Below are 18552 nucleotides of genomic sequence, written 5' to 3'. Positions count from 1 at the left end.
CCCTCCTCCCCCGCTAACTATCCCTCCTCCCCCGCTAACTATCCCTCCTCCCCAGCTAACTATCTCTCCTCCCCAGCTAACTATCCCTCCTCCCCCGCTAACTATCCCTCCTCCCCCGCTAACTATCCCTCCTCCCCAGCTAACTATCCCTCCTCCCCAGCTAACTATCCCTCCTCCCCCGCTAACTATCCCTCCTCCCCCGCTAACTATCCCTCCTCCCCCGCTAACTATCCCTCCTCCCCCGCTAACTATCCCTCCTCCCCCGCTAACTATCCCTCCTCCCCCGCTAACTATCCCTCCTCCCCAGCTAACTATCCCTCCTCCCCAGCTAACTATCCCTCCTCCCCCGCTAACTATCCCTCCTCCCCCGCTAACTATCCCTCCTCCCCCGCTAACTATCCCTCCTCCCCCGCTAACTATCCCTCCTCCCCCGCTAACTATCCCTCCTCCCCCGCTAGCTTTACACAAACACAGCTCAGATCACCTCCTTGTGTCTGTGTGTACCTCCATGTAAGTTTACATATGTCCGTAGTACAGCTTAATGTGTACACATCTAACTCTCTCTCTCTCTCTCTCTCTCTATATATATATATATACACACATAAGGTGTGTGTATGTGTGTGTGGTGTGTGCGTGTGTGTGTGTGTGTGTGTGTGGTGTGTGTGTGTGTGTGTGTGGTGTGTGGTGTATGGTGTGTGTGTGTGTGTGGTGTGTGGTGTGTGTGTGTGTGTGTGTGTGGTGTGTGGTGTATGGTGTGTGTGTGTGGTGTGTGTGTGTGTGTGTGTGTGTGTGTGTGTGTGTGTGTGTGTGTGTGTGTGTGTGTGGTGTATGGTGTGTGTGTGTGGTGTATGGTGTGTGGTGTATGGTGTGTGTGTGTGTGTGTGTGTGTGTGTGTGTGTGTGTGTGTGTGGTGTGTGGTGTATGGTGTGTGGTGTATGGTGTGTGTGTGTGTGGTGTGTGTATGTGGTGTGTGTGGTGTATGGTGTGTGTGTGGTGTTTGTGGTGTGTGTGTGTGTATGGTGTGTGTGTGTGTGTATGGTGTGTGTGTGTGTGTATGGTGTGTGTGTGTGTGTGTATGTGGTGTATGGTGTGTGTGGTGTGTATGTGGTGTATGGTGTGTGTGGTGTGTGTGTGTGGTGTATGGTGTGTGTGTGGTGTGTGTGTGTGTGTATCAATATCAAACCGCCAGGAATGAAGGCGTGCGTGCGTGTGAGCGCGCCTATGTAAGATCAAGGTGTAGCCAAACTGAAGTATTAAAGTATATGTCGGGGGGGGGGGGGGTGAGTGTCCAGCTGTATATGTAGGTTCTACTGTGTCAACACTACCATAATTACAACCTTCAATGTTTTATTGAACTCTTAATGTACGATGGTAGGAGTACGACACTCTTAATGTACGATGGTAGGAGTAGGACACTTTAACACGTCGGTACGACTCTTGAGTGCGACGGTAGGATCCTTGAGGTGATCCTTAAGGAGCGTCTTACCTAAGGGTCGTTTGGAGGTCAAGCCACAACACTTAAGTGGAGGTGGCTGTACATAATGTTATTATTAACCTCCCGCACCCAACGTTGTCTCATGGATTGTCCACTCCATCATCAGCAACACACACTCTCTCCCTGCTCCCTCCCTTCTCTTAACACAAACAGAAATGTGAAAGTGACGACACGCGAAGATTCCACGTCGATCAAGCTTTCATGACCTGATTCTTCCATTTGTCACTGAGGACCCGATAAGGAATTCTATCCATGGGTGGAGACTTGGCCATGAAAATAGTTATATAAAAAAGACAGACTTTCAAGAGTTGAGCACAAAGGTCTGTCTCCCTTTTATTTTTCGTCTATTGTTCAAACTTCATGATTGCTGCTCTCCTAACAATCCTCCAATAATCCACTACAAAAGTTTTCAGTTCACAAAACACGACCTTCCAGTCAACATTCACAAACACGACCTTCATAAAAATCCCCTCCAAAAGAAGTTTCCAACTGCCAAAACTCGTTCCTCCACACAACACTCACACGAACTCTCAAACAAACATCTCCCAAAGTCTTCTTCAACTCACAAAACTCGTCCCTCCAGACAACAATCAATGAATATATTCATAACCTTACCTCTCACCGCACACACTATCATGTAAGGCTGGGATTATCATCTATTTACGAGAAGAGAGAGAGAGAGAGAGAGAGAGAGAGAGAGAGAGAGAGAGAGAGAGAGAGAGAGAGAGAGAGAGAGAGATCTGAGTCCTGATAAGTAAACATGACATACGAGGCGGCAGGCGATACATGTACCCATAACCTGAGACATGGAGCAAGAATATTCAGCTCATTTCCTCCCCGTTCTTCTCCCCACTCCCCTCCCTACCTACATAAAAAGCCACCCCTCCGTGGGCTCCCCCTCCCCACTAAGCTGCCAGCACTTCACAACAGCAAAATGTCAAAGCTTGCTCACACAGGCAGCTGTCCCGCACACTAGGGCACAGGCCGCCGGGATAACCCAAGGTGGATGCTACGTGTCGGGGTGTTTATCTTCTCATCTAACTAGCCATGAATATCACCTTTTATTCTGTTGTGTATCTTTACTTATCCACACAACTATCAGAATCTACCCATCTACTCATCTATCTATCTATCATCTACCCACCTCGTCTTACATTCCTAATTACCTCCGTTCCTTTATACATCTATCCCCGCATCATGACACTGTACCGTCTCTCTACCCAAATATAACCACGCCTCTATTCACACTATTTATCTATTCCAATATCAATTAGTACAAATATACATAAGTCATCCTTCATCCATCCTTCCATCTGTCTAACCCCAGCTACAGTCTACTCGTCCCGCCATAATGACTGTTCATTCATCTGTTCATCAGATCGCTCGTCTTGTGTTTCTTCTCGACATTTTCCCGACATGTCTACAGCTGGCAGCCAGCACTTGTGGCTAGGTCGCTCAAAGCTCAATACCGAGGCACAAAACAGTATAGTCTCCTGCCCATGTTAAGTAGAATAAGACGCCTGCTGCCCTGCCTGATATATAGTTTTGGAAAGAGGGGCAAGTATGAAGTCTGTTGGGGATGAGAGAGCTTGGGAAGTGAGTCAGTTGTTGTTCGCTGATGATACAGCGCTGGTGGCTGATTCATGTGAGAAACTGCAGAAGCTGGTGACTGAGTTTGTTAAAGTGTGTGAAAGAAGAAAGTTAAGAGTAAATGTGAATAAGAGCAAGGTTATTAGGTACAGGAGGGTTGAGGGTCAAGTAAATTGGGAGGTAAGTTTGAATGGAGAAAAACTGGAGGAAGTAAAGTGTTTTAGATATCTGGGAGTGGATCTGGCAGCGGATGGAACCATGGAAGCGGAAGTGAATCATAGGGTGGGGGAGGGGGCGAAAATCCTGGGAGCTTTGAAGAATGTGTGGAAGTCGAGAACATTATCTCGGAAAGCAAAAATGGGTATGTTTGAAGGAATAGTGGTTCCAACAATGTTGTATGGTTGCGAGGAGTGGGCTATGGATAGAATTGTGCGCAGGAGGGTGGATGTGCTGGAAATGAGATGTTTGAGGACAATATGTGGTGTGAGGTGGTTTGATCGAGTAAGTAATGTAAGGGTAAGAGAGATGTGTGGAAATAAAAGGAGTGTGGTTGAGAGAGCAGAAGAGGGTGTTTTGAAATGTGTCGGAGGTGGAGGAAACGAGGAGAAGTGGGAGACCAAATTGGAGGTGGAAAGACGGAGTGAAAAAGATTTTGAGTGATCGGGGCCTGAACATGCAGGAGGGTGAAAGGCGGGAAGGGAATAGAGTGAATTGGATCGATGTGGTATACCGGGGTCGACGTGCTGTCAATGGATTGAATCAGGACATGTGAAGCGTCTGGGGTAAACCATGAAAAGTTCTGTGGGGCCTGGATGTGGAAAGGGAGCTGTGGTTTCGGGCATTATTACATGACAGCTAGAGACTGAGTGTGAACGAATGGGGCCTTTGTTGTCTTTTCCTAGCGCTACCTCGCACACATGAGTGGGGAGGGGGATGCTATTCCATGTGTGGCGAGATGGCGATGGGAATAAATAAAGGCAGACAGTATGAATTATGTACATGTGTATATATGTATATGTCTGTGTGTGTATATATATGAGTACATTGAGATGTATAGGTATGTATATTTGCGTGTGTGGACGTGTATGTATATACATGTGTATGGGGGTGGGTTGGGCCATTTCTTTCGTCTGTTTCCTTGCGCTACCTCGCAAACGCGGGAGACAGTGACAAAGCAAATATATATATATATATATATATATATATATATATATATATATATATATATATATATATATATATATATAGAGAGAGAGAGAGAGAGAGAGAGAGAGAGAGAGATCAAATCTGGCATGTCACATGTTTACCACTGACACATTCTTATATTCCTATACAGAAACATGTGAGTGCTACATGTTGCAGTATCTGGTAATGCCATGTAAGTGCTTGTGTTGTCATCACTCACCCACTCCACGGTTTTCATCGGCCACTGTTGTGCCTCACATCAGATTATTGGGCTGTTTACCTGTGATGACCTTGTCTCCCTTGATGGTCTCATGACGTCATGGAAGGAATGGTTATCAGTGAGTACCTAACCTTCAAGTCAACCGTTGACATCACTCATCCCTGAACCTTGAGTGAATCATCAACACTACAACACATGTATTACCTCGTCCTCTGTTTTCAATTTTCTTTGATCATTTCTCTGTTTTACATTGCAACTGCTGTACTCTCTCCTTAGTTCTTATATTCCTTATACTCTGCTACTCTCACCTCTCTTCACCTGTACTTATTTCTCCCCCTCTGGATCTGTTACCTGGACATTATTTCATTCATGTTTCCTGTATGAGCTGCACGCTGTTACCTCCTTACGTATGTCGTCTCGTGTGTTGCATCCCGGGTTGGCCAAGACATGATACCAGTCGACCACCTCATGTTCTGCTGGTAACATCTGATACTGTGTATCCTGCACCAAGTGGGGAGCACGAGAGAATTCACAGAACAGAGTGAAATAAATTTGAAGCCAATCAGTAAGTTGATATGGACGCAAGGAAACATGCAGAGCCATGCAACTAAAGGCACGAGGCAAATACATTCATTTTTACTGCCGGCTGAAAGTGTAGCAAATATGTGATGCGAGCACTGCACCGCAAACATGAACTTCTATAACAAAATTCCGTATATGATGTTCAGGTGAACAAAATATAACGAGCGAACGAGATGGACACCAGAGTAAAGTGATCATAAGACGAACCTACTGGTCACTTTCCTGTCTTTACTTGACCAGCAATAAACCAATATTATTCTGAATATTGTATAACAGGCTCACTCTGATGCCACAACTACACATGTCTTGTATATATCATCATCAGTCTGCTACCGTCGTCGTTGTACTATTATGGTCGTTACCAGGACGAATTTTGAGAGTGTTTGGAACATTAGAAGAGGTTCAGAAATTACCTTGAGAACTGGTTTAAACTCTTGATCACAGCCATACCTGTGATGACCTGACCTTTCAACCTGACCCTTGGGTCAGCTTGGTCAAAAACCAGGTCAGGCCATCGCACGCAAGGGAAGTAACGTCGTGGTCACACATCCATCAGGTCATTACTGGGAAAGCGCCAAATGTCAACATTGTGACCTAGGAATGGTTTGGCGTCTGGTACTTTGATATGACCACAAGACACTACTAGGTATGTGATCATGACCACAAGACACTACTAGGTATGTGATCATGACCACAAGACACTACTAGGTATGTGATCATGACCACAAGACACTACTAGGTATGTGATCATGACCACAAGACACTACTAGGTATGTGATCATGACCACAAGACACTACTAGGTATGTGATCATGACCACAAGACACTACTAGGTATGTGATCATGACCACAAGACACTACTATTATGCAACTTTGGCCGACATTAACCGTTATTTTTGGTTGTCACAATGTTAGTGTGTACAGTTTAGGCTTATTACTGACAGTATGCATCATCATAGAGAGGAAACCTTCAATAACCAGTCTATCCCAGCGATCTATCGTTCACCAGAGGAAACCTTCAATAACCAGTCTATCCCAGCGATCTATCGTTCACCAGAGGAAACCCTCAATAACCAGTCTATCTAACTTGGTTATAAGCCAGGTGAGGAAACCGTGAACAACCACTTCAAGTCCCCAGATGTAACACTTAAATGTGCAGGATCTCAATAACCAATCTCTCTCTCTCTCTCTCTCTCTCTCTCTCTCTCTCTCTCTCTCTCTCTCTCTCTCTCTATATATATATATATATATATATATATATATATATATATATATTCATCTTCATGAAACATCCTGATATATTCACTGAAGTATCCACTTCCACAAACTCCTTGTGCGTCTTTGACTGGTGTAGCTACACTGCCAAAAGAGACGTTTATAGATATATTGTTTTATGTGAACTTGTTCAGACATTTCCCCGGTGAGGGGGTTGGGTCTTCCTGGGGTTGGGTCTTCCTGGGGTTGGGGCTTCCTGGGGTTGGGTCTTCCTGGGGTTGGGTCTTCCTGGGGTTGGGTCTTCCTGGGGTTGGGTCTTCCTGGGGTTGGGTCTTCCTGGGGTTGGGTCTTCCTGGGGTTGGGTCTTCCTGGGTTGGGTCTTCCTGGGGTTGGGTCTTCCTGGGGTTGGGTCTTCCTGGGGTTGGGTCTTCCTGGGGTTGGGTCTTCCTGGGGTTGGGTCTTCCTGGGGTTGGGTCTTCCTGGGGTTGGGTCTTCCTGGGGTTGGGTCTTCCTGGGGTTGGGTCTTCCTGGGGTTGGGTCTTCCTGGGGTTGGGTCTTCCTGGGGTTGGGTCTTCCTGGGGTTGGGTCTTCCTGGGGTTGGGGCTTCCTGGGGTTGGGTCTTCCTGGGGTTGGGGCTTCCTGGGGTTGGGGCTTCCTGGGGTTGGGAGCTTCTTAAGGACGGAGGTATATTCTGGGTTTTGGGGAATGATACAAAAGTGTATAGCAGGTATAACTTTTCTGACCACATCTGCTGCTAGGATGATGTTATACCTCACATAACGACCAATCATCATCCTCATGTGAGACAACGATGAAGAGCATCATAAGATGTACATGAATCATCATGAGTAGCCTCTCTCATGATGCTTCCACGTAGATACACCTCACACGACGATGAATGACACCTCAGTACTTCTTCACTCAACATTTCAATATACGAGGGAAAGAATGAAGAAATGTTACATTCATAATGAATGGTTGGATGACTATCATGTTATTGTAGGATGACATCATCATCATGTACCATCATCATTCCTTCCCTCACCAACCTTCACCATACACATCTTCTGTCTCTGTAAATAATACATTATAACCATTATAAGCCCAGCCGGGTTGGTGGCTAAATGTGAAAGTCATGTTTACCAAACCAGAGCCAACTATGTAAACCCAACTCCACGACGTTTCAAACATTTTCCTCAGTTACCTGATTAATGAAACATGACTTCTTGCACAGATCAGTTAAGCTGGCCACCAGCAACAGCACGATATATTGCAACAAATATACTTTTGGACTTGATGGTTTATTTTGTCGTGTTAAATATGAAACGGTTCAACAACACAACAACTGGGGAAGGTGTGGGGTACTGGGGGAAGGTGTGGGGTACTGGGGAAGGTGTGGGGTACTGGGGAAGGTGTGGGGTACTGGGGAAGGTGTGGGGTACTGGGGGAAGGTGTGGGGTACTGGGGGAAGGTGTGGGGTACTGGGGAAGGTGTGGGGTACTGGGGAAGGTGTGGGGTACTGGGGGAAGGTGTGGGGTACTGGGGAAGGTGTGGGGTACTGGGGGAAGGTGTGGGGTACTGGGGGAAGGTGTGGGGTACTGGGGGAAGGTGTGGGGTACTGGGGAAGGTGTGGGGTACTGGGGAAGGTGTGGGGTACTGGGGAAGGTGTGGGGTACTGGGGAAGGTGTGGGGTACTGGGGGAAGGTGTGGGGTACTGGGGAAGGTGTGGGGTACTGGGGAAGGTGTGGGGTACTGGGGAAGGTGTGGGGAAGGTATAAATAATTCATATATAAGGTTGGGAGGTACAGATAATCCTGGAAAAGTTCAGTAAGTGATGATGGTCAACAAAGCTACTCAGTTCACTGATCAACACTAGTTATGAAGGTGTCAGGCGAGTGTGACCCCATTACCAGGCAGGTGTCGACGATAGCTTGCATCAAGCAGTGTGGTCAAGTTGCATAACGAGTGTCAGTGTGGCGGTGCAGGTCAGCTGCTCGTCACACCAGCAACCCGACACTGTACCTACCCTCAACCCCTCCTCATCACGTCTCAATTATCACACACACTGAGACGTGTTAGTGAAACCTGCCAATACTGTGTGTGTGTGTGTGTGTGTGTGTGTGTGGCAAGCCCTCATAGCAAGGGTCGTACCATCAAGCTAACCCGGTGTATAAAACGTACAAGTTTGTCTTCAACCCTACCAATACCACCTGGTCCTCCTTCATGTACCGTTCTCCCTACCTCCTACTGTCTACCTCTCTACCTCCTACTGTCTACCTCTCTACCTCCTACTGTCTACCTCTCTCCTGTCTCTTTCCTCCTATTGTCTACCTCTCTCCTGTCTCTTTACCTCCTACTGTCTACCTCTCTCCTGTCTCTTTACCTCCTATTGTCTACCTCTCTCCTGTCTCTTTACCTCCTATTGTCTACCTCTCTCCTGTCTGTCTGCCTCCTACTGTCTACCTCTCTCCCGTCTCTTTACCTCTTGCAGCCCGTCTGTCTCTCTGGTAAAGTCATTTCTCTTCATTCAAAAGACATGGTCTCCGGGTTGACCCCTACCTCCAGCGGTCACCTCCTTACGTCATATACTCGTGTTAATGAAAACGTTCTGCGTGTTTACACCACTGGGAGTATACTCCGTCACAGTTCACACCACTGGGAGTATACTCCGTCACAGTTCACACCACTGGGAGTATACTCCGTCACAGTTCACACCACTGGGAGTATACTCCGTCACAGTTCACACCACTGGGAGTATACTCCGTCACAGTTCACACCACTGGGAGTATACTCCGTCACAGTTCACACCACTGGGAGTATACTCCGTCACAGTTCATACCACTGGGAGTATACTCCGTCACAGTTCACACCACTGGGAGTATACTCCGTCACAGTTCACACCACTGGGAGTATACTCCGTCACAGTTCACACCACTGGGAGTATACTCCGTCACAGTTCACACCACTGGGAGTATACTCCGTCACAGTTCACACCACTGGGAGTATACTCCGTCACAGTTCACACCACTGGGAGTATACTCCGTCACAGTTCACACCACTGGGAGTATACTCCGTCACAGTTCACACCACTGGGAGTATACTCCGTCACAGTTCACACCACTGGGAGTATACTCCGTCACATTTCACACCACTGGGAGTATACTCCGTCACAGTTCACACCACTGGGAGTATACTCCGTCACAGTTCACACCACTGGGAGTATACTCCGTCACAGTTCACACCACTGGGAGTATACTCCGTCACAGTTCACACCACTGGGAGTATACTCCGTCACAGTTCACACCACTGGGAGTATACTCCGTCACAGTTCACACCACTGGGAGTATACTCCGTCACAGTTCACACCACTGGGAGTATACTCCGTCACAGTTCACACCACTGGGAGTATACTCCGTCACAGTTCACACCACTGGGAGTATACTCCGTCACAGTTCACACCACTGGGAGTATACTCCGTCACAGTTCACACCACTGGGAGTATACTCCGTCACAGTTCACACCACTGGGAGTATACTCCGTCACAGTTCACACCACTGGGAGTATACTCCGTCACAGTTCACACCACTGGGAGTATACTCCGTCACAGTTCACACCACTGGAAGGATTCCATCTGAGGTTCTGCACAACACACAGGCACATACCTGACAACACACAGGCACATACCTGACAACACACAGGCACATACCTGACAACACACAGGCACATACCTGACAACACACAGGCACATACCTGACAACACACAGGCACATACCTGACAACACTACCTGACATTATACAAAGTGAGTGGTGACAGGGGTTGGGTGCTGGTTATTACCATCATGGGAAAGTTTGAATGAGGCTAACAAGAAAGAATTTAATAACACTGTTTAGTCTAAACTTTAGATGAAATTCTTTTTAAGTGCGTTGCACGGAAAGATGACTATCCTGCAGTTAATTCTCTATTGTTAAAATTATGTACTATTTATATATCTATATTTTTTCCATAACAGACGATGGCGACAAGTAACTATGAGGTTTACAGGAAGGAAATTACTATGATGTAGGTCGTACTATGGTGCTCACTGGATCATTGAGAGGATATACCACTTTATGAACACAGGAAGGTGGTGGTAGGTGGGCACCACGCAGGATCAATGTTGGAGGTCAGCATGGTATGATCATCAATGTTGGAGGTCAGCATGGTATGATCATCAGTGTTGGAGGTCAGCATGGTATGATCATCAGTGTTGGAGGTCAGCATGGTATGATCATCAGTGTTGGAGGTCAGCATGGTATGATCATCAGTGTTGGAGGTCAGCATGGTATGATCATCAGTGTTGGAGGTCAGCATGGTATGATCATCAGTGTTGGAGGTCAGCATGGTATGATCATCAGTGTTGGAGGTCAGCATGGTATGATCATCAATGTTGGAGGTCAGGAAGGTATGATCAGTGTTGGAGGTAAGCATGGTATGATCACCAATGTTGGAGGTCAGGAAGGTATGATCATCGGTGTTGGAGGTCAGCATGGTATGATCATCAGTGTTGGAGGTCAGCATGGTATGATCATCAGTGTTGGAGGTCAGCATGGTATGATCATCAGTGTTGGAGGTCAGCATGGTATGATCATCAATGTTGGAGGTCAGGAAGGTATGATCATCAGTGTTGGAGGTAAGCATGGTATGATCACCAATGTTGGAGGTCAGAAAGGTATGATCATCAATGTTGGAGGTCAGCATGGTATGATCATCAGTGTTGGAGTTAAGCATGGTATGATCGTCAATGTTGGAGGTCAGCATGGTATGATCATCAGTGTTGGAGGTCAGCATGGTATGATCATCAGTGTTGGAGGTCAGCATGGTATGATCATCAATGTTGGAGGTCAGCATGGTATGATCATCAGTGTTGGAGGTCAGCATGGTATGATCATCAGTGTTGTGAGGTCAGCATGTATGATCACAGTTGGAGGTCAGCATGGTATGATCATCAGTGTTGGAGGTCAGCATGGTATGATCATCAATGCTGGAGGTCAGCATGGTATGATCATCAGTGTTGGAGGTCAGCATGGTATGATCATCAATGTTGGAGGTCAGCATGGTATGATCATCAATGTTGGAGGTCAGCATGGTATGATCATCAGTGTGGAGGTCAGCATGGTATGATCATCAGTGTTGGAGGTCAGCATGGTATGATCATCAGTGTTGGAGGTCAGCATGGTATGATCATCAGTGTTGGAGGTCAGCATGGTATGATCATCAGTGTTGGAGTCAGCATGGTATGATCATCAGTGTTGGAGGTCAGCATGGTATGATCATCAATGTGGAGGTCAGCCATGGTATGATCATCATTGTTGGAGGTCAGCATGGTATGATCATCAGTGTTGGAGGTCAGCATGGTATGATCATCAGTGTTGGAGGTCAGCATGGTATGATTCACAGGTGTTGGAGTCAGCATGGTATGATCATCAGTGTTGGAGGTCAGCATGGTATGATCATCAATGTTGGAGGTCAGCATGGTATGATAATCAATGTTGGAGGTCAGGAAGGTATGACCATCAGTGTTGGAGGTCAGCATGGTATGATCATCAGTGTTGGAGGTCAGCATGGTATGATCATCAGTGTTGGAAGTCAGCATGGTATGATCATCAGTGTTGGAAGTCAGCATGGTATGATCGTCAATGTTGGAGGTCAACATGGTATGACCATCAGTGTTGGAGGTCAGGAAGGTATGGTCATCAGTGTTGGAGGTCAGGAAGGTATGATCATCAGTGTTGGAGGTCAGCATGGTATGATCGTCAATGTTGGAGGTCGGCATGGTATGATCGTCAGTGTGGGAGGTCAGCATGGTATGATCATCAGTGTTGGAGGTCAGCATGGTATGATCATCAGTGTTGGAGGTCAGCATGGTATGATCATCAGTGCTGGAGGTCAGCATGGTATGATCATCAATGTTGGAGGTCAGCATGGTATGATCATCAATGTTGGAGGTCAGCATGGTATGATCATCAGTGTTGGACGTCAGCATAGTATGATCATCAATGTTAGAGGTCAGCATGGTATGATCATCAGTGTTGGAGGTCAGCATGGTATGATCATCAGTGTTGGAGGTCAGCATGGTATGATTGTCAATGTTGGAGGTCAGCATGGTATGATCATCAATGTTGGAGGTCAGCATGGTATGATCATCAATGTTGGAGGTTAGGAAGGTATGATTATCAATGTTGGAGGCCAGGAAGGTATGATCATCAGTGTTGGAGGTCAGCATGGTATGATCGTCAATGTTGGAGGTCAGCATGGTATGATCATCAGTGTTGGAGTTCAGCATGGTATGATCATCAATGCTGGAGGTCAGGAAGGTATGATCATCAGTGTTGGAGGTAAGAATGGTATGATCATCAATGTTGGAGGTCAGGAAGGTATGATCATCAGTGTCGGAGGTAAGCATGGTATGATCGTCAATGTTGGAGGTCAGCATGGTATGATCATCAATGTTAGAGGTTAGCATGGTATGATCATCAGTGTTGGAGGTCAGCATGGTATGATCGTCAATTTTGGAGGTCAGCATGGTATGATCGTCAATTTTGGAGGTCAGCATGGTATGATCATCAGTGTTGGAGGTCAGGAAGGTATGATCATCAGTGTTGGAGGTCAGCATGGTATGATCGTCAATGTTAGAGGTCAGCATGGTATGATCATCAGTGTTGGAGGTCAGGAAGGTATGATCATCAGTGTTGGAGGTCAGCATGGTATGATCATCAGTGTTGGAGGTCAGCATGGTATGATCGTCAATGTTGGAGGTCAGCATGGTATGATCATCAGTGTTGGAGGTCAGCATGGTATGATCATCAGTGTTGGAGGTCAGCATGGTATGATCATCAATGTTGGAGGTCAGGAAGGTATGATCATCAGTGTTGGAGGTAAGCATGGTATGATCGTCAATGTTGGAGGTCAGCATGGTATGATCATCAATGTTGGAGGTCAGCATGGTATGATCATCAGTATTGGAGGTCAGCACGGTATGATCGTCAATGTTGGAGGTCAGCATGGTATGATCATCAGTGTTGGAGGTCAACAAGGTATGATCGTCAATGTTGGAGGTCAGCATGGTATGATCGTCAATGTTGGAGGTCAGGAAGGTATGATCATCAGTGATGGAGGTCAGCATGGTATGATCATCAGTGTTGGAGGTCAGGAAGGTATGATCATCAGTTGGAGGTCAGCATGGTATGATCATCAGTGTTGGAGGTCAGCATGGTATGATCGTCAATGTTGGAGGACAGCATGGTATGATCAATGTTGGAGGTCAGCATGGTATGATCATTAATGTTGGAGGTCAGGAAGGTATGATCATCAGTGTTGGAGGTCAGCATGGTATGATCATCAGTGTTGGAGGTCAGCATGGTATGATCGTCAATGTTGGAGGTCAGGAAGGTATGATCATCAGTGTTGGAGGTCAGCATGGTATGATAGTCAATGTTGGAGGTCAGGAAGGTATGATCATCAGTGTTGGAGGTTAGCATGGTATGATCGTCAATGTTGGAGGTCAGCATGTTATGATCGTCAATGTTGGAGGTCAGCATGGTTTGATCGTCAATGTTGGAGGTCAGCATGGTTTGATCGTCAATGTTGGAGGTCAGCATGGTATGATCATCAGTGTTGGAGGTCAGCATGGTATGATCATCAGTGTTGGAGGTCAGCATGGTATGATCATCAGTGTTGGAGGTCAGCATGGTATGATCGTCAATGCTGGAGGTCAGCATGGTATGATCATCAGTGTTGGAGGTCAGCATGGTATGATCATCAATGTTGGAGGTCAGCATGGTATGATCGTCAATGTTGGAGGTCAGGAATGTATGATCATCAGTGTTGGAGGTCAGCATGGTATGATCATCAGTGTTGGAGGTCAGCATGGTATGATCATCAGTGTTGGAGGTCAGCATGGTATGATCGTCAATGTTGGAGGTCAGCATGGTAGGTAGGTAGGTAGTTAGGTAGGCAGGTAGGTATGTATGTATGTATGTATGTATGTAAGGCAGGAGATGAAACATTAAAGTGTGAAGTAAGCAGGTGATCAGTGACGCGTTACCACCTTAATGATTTACCAAGTACAATATTACACACACACACACACACACACACACACACACACACACACACACACACACCACACACACACACCACACACACACACACACACACACACACACACACCACACACACACACCACACACACACACCCACCACACACACACACAGACACACACCACACAGACACACACCACACAGACACACACCACACACACAGACACACACCACACACACAGACACACATGGAGGATACGATGTTTTATGACCCGGACAGCTGACACACAAGGTCAAATAATGATCGACCAACCAGCACTTAATGAGGGACACTTGACCGCTGGTCACCCAGGTAGGAAGGTCGCTGGCATGAAAATGCCTCCCTCATCCAACCATAACTACGCTCACATTACCTTCACTAATGAAACTAAGAAGACAGCAAGAATGAATATGTACATGTGTATATATGTATATGTCTGTATGTACAAGTTGAAATGTATATGTATGTGTAAGTGTGGGCGTTTATGTATATAAATGTATATGTGCGTGGGTTGGGCCATTCCTTGTGCTACCTCGCTAATGCGGGAGACGGCAATTAAGTATAACAAAAACACAAACATATATATATCCACATCCAGGCCCCACAAAACTTTTCATGGTTTACCCCACACGTTTCACATGCCCATTGACAGCACGTCGACCCCGGCATACCACATCGTTCCAATTCACTCTATTCCTTGCACGCCTTTCACCCTCCTGCATGTTCAGGCTCCAATATATATATATATATATATATATATATATATATATATATATATATATATATATATATATATATATATAACTACAAGTTCAAACAAACTTTAAGCAATAAACATTTAAAAGATGTGAAGATGGATCAAGTAACTTACTCATATGTAATTGTCTGCTGTGATGGTCACCAATTTTTCTGTTCTTCAAACTTCACCACAATTGATGGCGAAGCATGAAGATATCAAATATCTAAACACACGGTTGATGTCACGAATGAAACACACTGTTGATGTCACGAATGAAACACGGTTGATGTCACGAATGAAACACACGGTTGATGTCACGAATGAAACACACGGTTGATGTCACGAATGAAATACACGGTTGATGTCACGAATGAAACACACGGTTGATGTCACGGATGAAATACACGGTTGATGTCACGAACGAAACACGGTTGATGTCACGAATGAAACACACGGTTGATGTCACGGATGAAACACACGGTTGATGTCACGGATGAAACACACGGTTGATGTCACGGATGAAACACACGGTTGATGTCACGGATGAAATACACGGTTGATATCACGGATGAAATACACGGTTGATGTCACGGATGAAATACACGGTTGATGTCACGGATGAAATACACGGTTGATGTCACGGCATCATCTGGTCTAGATAAACAATTAGTTGACGTCATCAGAGTGTAAACCGATCAGGACATAAGATGACGTCACTGGAGTGTTTGCCAATTAATAGATGAGATGACGTCACTGCTAGAGCAGCAAGTTGTGTGACTGACGCACAAGAGAGAGGCCAGGTGTTGTGTATCTTGGATCTACCAGTCATTACCTCGATGTACCATAATTCATCGCCTTCAAAGGTCATTTTATCTGTGGTTTTCACCATTTTGCAAGGGTTATGGCTGAAGGTAGCTCCCAAGCTTTCAGCGAGATATTTGATGATACATAACTGAGGTATTATTGTCATCAAAGGTTATACATGATCTCATTTATTTCCTCACGTGTGTGTCTTGTCTTCATAACCGTGAGGAGTATTTACATGTGTGTGTGTGTGTGTGTGTGTGTGTGTGTGGTAGTAATGTGGCATGAAAGTCTCCAGAATCATTCTTCATATAGCCTCATATGTTTATAATGATGTACCTTACCCTCAGATAACATCATATAGCTTCACATGTTAATAATGAAGTACCTTACCCTCAGATAACATCATATAGCTTCACATGTTAATAATGAAGTACCTTACCCTCAGATAACATCATATAACTTCACATGTTAATAATGAAGTACCTTACCCTAGATAACATCATTTCTATGCAATTATCGTTCTATTATAATGGTAAACACGAGTGACGTAGGCCCGCCTGTTCTTCCAGTAATATTGATATATGAATCAATGTTCTTATAGTACTTATGACCGAGATATAGAAAAAGAAAAACAATACATTATCTATTACCATATCCAGAAGGATATGAAACTTTTTGACAGTATGACTTACTTGTGCATGTGTGAGAACAAGAAAACCCTTTCTGTTATATATCTTGTGAACATTTTATAAACATACAAATGAGACGTTTTAGAAGGAAATGGACAGATTTTTAGATATGTACAAAACGGAAAGATTGTTTTTCAATGTATGACCACACTGCCAAAGTGTTGCAGGATTATCAAGACCTGAAATATACCATAACATTCTAGTGGTCATTAGGTCAACCCTGGTATCACACAGTTACATCAACAACCAGAGGAAGATGCGTTACGTCACGTCAGCAATGTGCCGGGAATCGAACCCCATCATGCCAGAGTACAGACCCATGACTCCTCTATAATGAAACGGACTTTATGAGAAAGTTGGGTGGGTCGCCCGCCACTCCTGAAGTGGAGTGTGAGATGTATCAGTTTTCTGCAGCTGGAACACGTCATCATCAGAGGGTACAAACGATTTTCAACTACACTTTTGATCAGTAATGATGCCAACAGATGACCCACATATGATGTTAACTGCCCCATAATCTGACGTATACAGACTGTGTGTATGGTCGTTCCCAAACAATCTAACACACCGGCATTGTCCCAAAAGATCTATCGATCAACTATGAATATAATGATGTCATCGGAGGCGTCAGTCTGACCAGAAAATCACCTAAAATATAAATTCACTTAAAAAGAAACAGATCTTCCCAGCCATGAATATATCAAACTTCTGAACAAGTAACGAGGCTCATTAAGAAATGAAGAAACCACTTACAAAACATTTAACTCAACCATTCACGACAAACATTTTCTCTGCTAACTTAAATTTCTTAAGCAATACATCAACCATCTAATACATCAGCCATCTAATACATCAGTTTGACACATTCAGATTGATGTACGAGCAATATAACAATTTATTTACTACATTCTCGACAAGAGTTAAGGAAATCATATTAACACTTGTACACTTTGAACAAGATCCACTCACCATAACATCAAAAACTGACACGAGTGTCAACATTTCATTGCTTTCTTTACCTAAATGACTAAAGTGGACCCTATCCTCGTGCTACATTCTTAACACTCATTTTGAGACCCTACCTGGATGGCTGTAGAAGACTTGACTCCCACCACCACCTGGGTCTGGGTTGGGCAGCTTCGACTGAGGGTACAGCTGTCCCGGGGAGCGCAGCGTAAGGCAACACAACCTTCCCTGATCACGGCCGAAACCGTACTGGGAGGGAGGCATTGGATGACACTTGTTACTGGTGGTGGTGGTGGGTGGCGCGCGCGATCGATGATGACCAACGCCACATTCAGGCAGTTGGCCACCTTACAAGGTTGTTCACCTGCGCCACAAACACCTGTGGTAAGTGCCAATAAATAATGATAAAGGTGAAAAGAAATAAATGACTAATGATAAGCGTATGTGTTAATGAGACCAACATCCACACGTGTTTACAGCGCAGGCGCGGGTTGGATGCCTTACTGAACAATTTTCCAAACCCTGGTGACTAATTATGATAACAACAACTATTGGAAAAACATCGTACATGTATATTATCCATCTTAAACAGAAGCAATATATACATTCCTCAAACATTGTTGATGTATATTATCCATCTTAAACAGAAGCAATATATACATTCCTCAAACATTGTTGATGTATATTATCCATCTTAAACAGAAGCAATATATACATTCCTCAAACATTGTTGATGTATATTATCCATCTTAAACAGAAGCAATATATACATTCCTCAAACATTGTTGATGTATATTATCCATCTCAAACAGAAGCAATATATACATTCCTCAAACATTGTTGATGTATATTATCCATCTTAAACAGAAGCAATATATACATTCCTCAAACATTGTTGATGTATATTATCCATCTTAAATAGAAGCAATATATAAATTCCTCAAA

General features: G+C 44.9%; 1 protein-coding gene across 3 annotated transcripts in view; it reads right to left on the bottom strand.

Annotated features, from left to right (window-relative positions):
• The window catches only part of LOC139765065 (FAD-dependent oxidoreductase domain-containing protein 2-like), a 114212-nt gene extending 96359 nt beyond the window's left edge, over window positions 1–17853 (bottom strand). For 2 of the 3 annotated variants that reach the window (XM_071692173.1, XM_071692175.1), the window contains exon 1: window positions 17724–17853. The gene's annotated coding sequence lies outside the window, so the exon portion shown is untranslated. The remainder of the gene's footprint in view (window positions 1–17723) is intronic. The other variant, XM_071692174.1, reaches the window with a different exon arrangement.
• Between the last annotated feature and the right edge of the window lie 699 nt (window positions 17854–18552).

The sequence above is a fragment of the Panulirus ornatus genome, chromosome 52, assembly GCF_036320965.1.
Source record: "Panulirus ornatus isolate Po-2019 chromosome 52, ASM3632096v1, whole genome shotgun sequence".
Taxonomy (NCBI): domain Eukaryota; kingdom Metazoa; phylum Arthropoda; class Malacostraca; order Decapoda; family Palinuridae; genus Panulirus; species Panulirus ornatus.
This window is presented reverse-complemented; position numbering and strand designations above follow the sequence as displayed.